This window comes from Dipodomys merriami, unplaced genomic scaffold (assembly GCF_024711535.1).
Source record: "Dipodomys merriami isolate MVZ:Mamm:240054 unplaced genomic scaffold, mDipMer1.0.p SCAF_215, whole genome shotgun sequence".
In the NCBI taxonomy this organism is placed as follows: domain Eukaryota; kingdom Metazoa; phylum Chordata; class Mammalia; order Rodentia; family Heteromyidae; genus Dipodomys; species Dipodomys merriami.
Genome location: NW_027203549.1, coordinates 1,855,434 through 1,861,433, shown reverse-complemented (window position 1 = coordinate 1,861,433; position 6,000 = coordinate 1,855,434). Strand labels below are relative to the sequence as shown.

At 35.8% G+C, this 6,000-nt stretch overlaps 1 long non-coding RNA gene across 2 annotated transcripts in view; it reads right to left on the bottom strand.

Moving 5' to 3' along the window:
* Positions 1 to 3,243: 3,243 nt before the first annotated feature.
* Positions 3,244 to 6,000, bottom strand: part of LOC138834443 (uncharacterized) — a 40,979-nt gene continuing 38,222 nt past the window's right edge. For both annotated transcript variants that reach the window (XR_011374109.1, XR_011374108.1), the window contains one exon: positions 3,244 to 3,542. This is a non-coding gene — a long non-coding RNA (uncharacterized lncRNA). The remainder of the gene's footprint in view (positions 3,543 to 6,000) is intronic.

Sequence of the window (6,000 nt, the reverse complement as noted above, 5' to 3'; positions counted from 1 at the left end):
ATATAGAGTTTATAATTTGAGGCAATTTTAAGAAGGCAACAGTAGGGGGAAAATACAAAGTTAGAAGCTTAATAACAAATATACAGATATGGAAAAATACCAAAAAAGGTGCAACTAATTAGTGCTAACAGTAACAAAACATTTTCATAAGTTTTAAAAATGAAACTATTAAAATAATACTTAATAACATCAAATAACTATGGCATGGAAGAAAATATAGCATAGACATATTTTCCCAAAAATTTGTTTTATTTTATAACAAATGGATTAAAACAAAATGTAATTACATGTCTGAAGATGACACATTTTCAAGTGTCATTGATTGAATCCAGCAAAGGAAAGTAACCGACAAGTATAGGGTAAGAACAACCTGGTTTATGGAAGAAGACACTGAGTAGAACTTTGTGAGTAAAGAATGTTCTCCTTTTTCCTCATTAAAATAGGACAGCTACCTTTTTGAGAGAACACTTGTAATGTATTGAGAGCAGTGGAGTTACTAATTTAGGTAGCAATTTATTACTTTTATTCCCTAATCTTGTGATGTGATTCCTAAATGATGTGTGATCCTAGATTTTCTGAGCCCTTTTTTCACCCAGAGTTTCTAATTCCTCCCCATGCCAATGATTCTGCTACTCTCATTTTTTCTTCATTGTCAACTCAACTCCTGTGGCCTTTAGTTGCATGAGAAAGAGCTGAAGAAATATGAGGATGGCCTGGTGTCTGAGGTAACATCCACTCCTGTTCGGAGGATCTGGGGAAGGATCACCATGTGGGCCTCATAATCAGATATTAATTGACTTCTTTGGAAATGGAGAAACTCACTCCCTCAGGCAGAATCTGTCATTCCTTGACTTTCTCTGAAGAGATTTGGTAATAGGGAAAAATTCAGAGAATGAGCTTTCTCACCACCCACCACAGCCTTTTCAAAATGAACAGGATCAAAATTAAAAGTGGCCTCAGTTCCCATAGGGCTAATCAAAAGCCAAGAGATCATACATTCCTCCTCACCAGGGACCGTCTGGTAGGAATAGAGTCTGGGCAAAGTCTAAGATGGAGATAAAAATGAGACTGGGCCTAAGGAGGACACAAAAGAATGACCCTCTCTTTGACTACAAGTGAGTTGTGTAGTGAGACATGACAACTTCCTTCATATATGAAAATTCACTAGGTGAGTTATCTCACTGTCACTTTGCAAGAGATCAGTTTCCCCAAAGGAGAAGTTGTTAAATGTTGTGACTGTCAGGTTGCTCTCTAGGCTGTTGTCTCTCCCACCCCTTCCTATGCCAGGAAATTGCTTCTTTTAGGCACTCAACTACTTGTCCTGACTCTTAGGCAGGAATACCGTAGGCTATTCTTTTGCCAACCTCTTTCATTTGAGGTAGAATAGGCCCAGGCACTGCTCATGCCAAGGGGTAAATTCAAGAAGGTGTGTATAAGCTCATATTTGTATTGAAAAATAATCATATTCAAAGAATTAAAGAAATTAATAATTGAGAGATTTAGGGTTTATAGCCGATAAATTTAAGTAATTATTACTAACAAATCTAGAATCATGGATTAGGAAGAGAACAGTGAAGTAGATTCAATATAATTTGCAAAAGATACACCATAGCCATAACAAGAGATGAGAGTGTGAAGGAACTGTTGGCATAGGTCCATTTACTATCTTAGGAGTGACATTGGATAGGAGGCTTTTAGAATAATATCTAAAACAGAGGAACTTGCTTGGCACTGGTGGCTCACACCTGTGATCCTAGCTACCCTGGAGGCTGAGATCTGAGTATTATGATTCAAAGCATGTCCAGACAGAAAAAGCCAGAAGTGGTACATGGCTCAAGTGGTAGAGCACTAGCATTGAGCTCTAGGACACTACATAGGCCATGAGTTCAAGCTTCAGGATCAGAAATGCAACAACAACAAAACAATAATGATAAAAATAAATAAAAAAGGACTTAAAGATGTGTGATGGAATGAGGCTGATGTGTAACTTTTTATGGAACCTACAAGGAGACAAAATTTGGAGCAAAATGATATCTATTCATGACTAACCAAGGATGCAAAGCAAATGCCAAATTCCTCTTCTCAAAAACTTGCAAATGTCGGCCGGGTTGGTGGCTCAGTGGTAGAATGCTTGCCTGGCATGCATGAGACCTTGGGTTCTATTTCTCAGCACCACATAAGCTGAAAAGGCCAGAGGTGGAGCTATGGCTCAAGTGGTAGAACACTAACCTTGAGCTGAAGAGGTGAGGGACAGCGCCCAGGCTCAGAGTTCAGGCCCCATGAATGGCCATAAAAACAAAACAAAACAAAACAAAAAAACTAAACTAAACTTCCAAACATATCTTTTCTCATAATTGAGGAGAGGCTTCTTTTACAGGAATTCTTATCTAGCTCAAGGTGATCAGAACTTCAGTAGAATTTTCCTGTTGAGATGTAATGTGCCTAACTGTACTGAAGCTAATCATGGCTAGGAAAGTATGGACTGATACATTTGTTGTATTTTTCTTCATAAATATATAATATCCTCAGGTATTATATGAAACATATTTCATAATAAACAATATATTATACATTATATATAATATATTACATATACTATAATATAACATATATATTAACAGACTTCCTAATTTTAGAGTTAGGAATAAGCAACATATTAAAAGAAAAATGCTTGAATCTCTGAGTAATTTCTCTACCACAGGACAATTCCAAGTTTCATTCTTATTACCCAAAGAGCAACCTAGGGAAGCAATGCCCATGGAGGTGGTTCCCTGGATTTTGGAAACTGTTATTGCATATATATATATATATATATATATATATATATATATATATATATATATATATATGTGTGTGTGTGTGTGTGTGTGTGTGTGTGTGTGTGTATGTATATGTATATATGAAATATTGTTTTATACTAGTGAATATATCTGAAACTATAATAACAGATAAATAAGTGAACACCTATGTGCACACACACTCAATCACTTTCAAATATAAGAATTTCTTTTCTATGCTGCTATTCACCTACAGAGAGAGTACATGAGTTGACATTGAATTGTCCTGGAAGTTCTTTATCTGGCTACTCTAGCTTCACATCCTTTGTTCTGTAAGTAGCCAGATGATATGTGTTCAACATACTTATTACAGGCTTAAGTATCCACCCTGACACACAGAGAAACTTGGATTTCAGAAATGCCACAAATAAGTGGGAGGTACACAGTACTTTTCAAAATTGAATAGATTATATATTTATTAGAAAGCTCGTAAGAAAAAATATTCAATGTAGGATGAAACACTTCCGAAACTATAGTTTAAATTAAGTATAACCGGGTGGAGGTAGCTCATGCCTGTAACATTTGCTAATCTGGAGGCTGGAATATGAGGATCACAGTTCAAAGCCAGGTTGAGAAAAGTCCCCGCGGGACACTTATCACAAATTAATCATTGAAAACTAAAATTGATTCTGTGCCTCAAAGTTGTAGAGAGCTAACCTTGAGCAAACGTCATCAGAAGCAGTGCCCAGGCTCTGAGTTCAAATTCTGTAATAGATAAGAAATAAAATAAAAAATAAATTACATATATTTTTTTTACCAACTCTGTAAAAGGAAAATAGGATATGATACATGGCAACATAAGACTTCAAGTTACAAAGTTCCAGGGCATTTCCTCACTATTGATAACTAGGAGTAATCCATATAAAAAAAAAAAAGATGAACGATTTATACCAAATTTCAAAATATGTTATACAAAGTAAATGCTATAAACATGCTTTCCGCAGTCTAGTAACATCATATTGTGTAAAGAATCTGATTAACTGATTCATGAAAACCAATACTATGCAGTTAAAAAATCCTATATCTCAGGTGTCAACTTAGCACAATACTTTCAAGCTATGATGTCTGTTTTGTATATTATCCACCCCTATCCATCCCACAATGGCAGAAAGCTCTTCCTGAGAAAGTCCAGAGACCTATCTACTGTGAGTGCCCAATGTAGACCTGTTCCCATTCTCTATTATTTGGGCATGTGATGGACTGAATATCTGATAACTTGGAAAAGGCACAATTTGGGACTGGCTTCCAGTAATGATATTTTAGTTCTCTGAAAAAAAGGAAATTGAAGACAGAGGGAAAATTTACCAGATCCCTGAAAGATTTCTATCATTGTGCTAAAACTGTACCCTCCTACTGACACTTGAACAAATGTCAGTAATTGTCACACCAACCACATGTCCAAAAAATAACTTTCCAAATATTGACCGGTTTTTACTTTGGTAAATCAAGACACAATATTGTGGCCGTGTTTTACTTAAACTATTAGCTATGTTTGGCCCAGGGATAATTGACCTTACAAATTTCTTAAAGTTTAGGTCATCACATACTCACTTCGTAGCCCTTAAACATTAAAAATACCTATCCATATAAGTCTGCATTACATATTTATTACTGTTTTTCTTCATTTGTCATGTTTTACATATTTGGCTATCCCAGGGCTTAGTTCTGTAATGTTCATTCTCATGGTTGTTATCACTGAATACATGTAATTATTTCTGTTTTTTTTCTCCAACTCTGTTTTTTTCTTTAATTCAAGTCCTTAATAGCATCCTGTTTACTATTCGCTCCCCTTCTTTGTAGAAAGGTTCTCACTATGAAGTGTCAAGTGGTCTGGACATTTCAAGCCTTGTCTCAGTGACAGAAATGATGGGATTAGGGACATGTTCTCTCATGACTGGCTTTTAGGAAGCTCACAATAAAGCAATACCAATATACATAAATAAACTTTTGTGAATGATGTGTATTCACTTCCTCAACTGCCAAAATTAAATTCATATATCAAAACATCAAATTACTTACATTATAATATATGCGGTTCAACTGGCATCACTAACACCTCCATAAATCAAATGCAAACTAAAAGCTCTACTTCAAAAACCAACTTCAAAGGCAGTGTTGGAAATACAAGAAGATAAACAACAAATCTAAAGTAGTGAGATCTTTAACCCAGGCAATGAGCAATGATAGCTGAAATTTTAACCAGGCTTGAAAAGTTCGGTTGACCACTAACTATGTGATTAGCGTTGCAGAGTTGACCTTGGGATCAAGATTGGAGGTAAAATTCAAAGGCAGCTAAGGTTGCCGCAGTATTGTAGCTCGATACAGTGTGACCCTCCCTGATAATGGTAAAGCATAGAGTAGAAGCTAAGTCAGTAAAATGTATAGGAAGGATTCTCCACTGAGAATAATAGCAGGGGGTGATCATCACTCTTGCTTTGAAAATGTTCAGCCTATCATTCTACTTTAAGCTCTAGCATAATTCTGATATAAAGACAATTATGACACAACAATGTGCCATTAGTGCTGAGCAGTGTGGGTGTATATTACGCTAACATATGTAAAATCCTTAGAGGTATGGAATGGCCTGACCCTCACACTTCGTTCTATGTTGTTGAGTTTCATGGAGAAATGTTCATAATTAGGGAATTCACACTCATCTAAATCTGATTCAGTCAACTGAGATAAGACATTAGGGTCATTACTCCAGTGACGTGGTTTTGTAACCTATGAAAAAAATTAACATTATTTCACAATGTATGTATTTTTCTGAAAATTTATGCAATATCAAGTACAAAATATACAAAAAGACAATTATCCATCTCTTTATATTATTAAAAATAAAGATACTTCTGAATTGTACTTTCTTGCTAGAAAATCTCAGGATGACTGCTGATGTTTGCTATCTTTCGAGGTGCTCCTATACACTTCTGAATCTTGTTCAAGGAGGTGTTTTTCCATAGTTTGTTTTGAGGTGATCAGAATATCAATACTGTAACTAACAACAACCATGGAACAGCAAAGATGATGGGATACCTGGCCAAAAATCTGAGAAATCACAGGAAGTGATAGGAAAGAAGACACCAGAGGACCCACAGCCTCATTGCCAGCTTCTGGATCCCAAAATCCTGCTTAACATGCTTTATATTCAGTCTACTACAGGGGT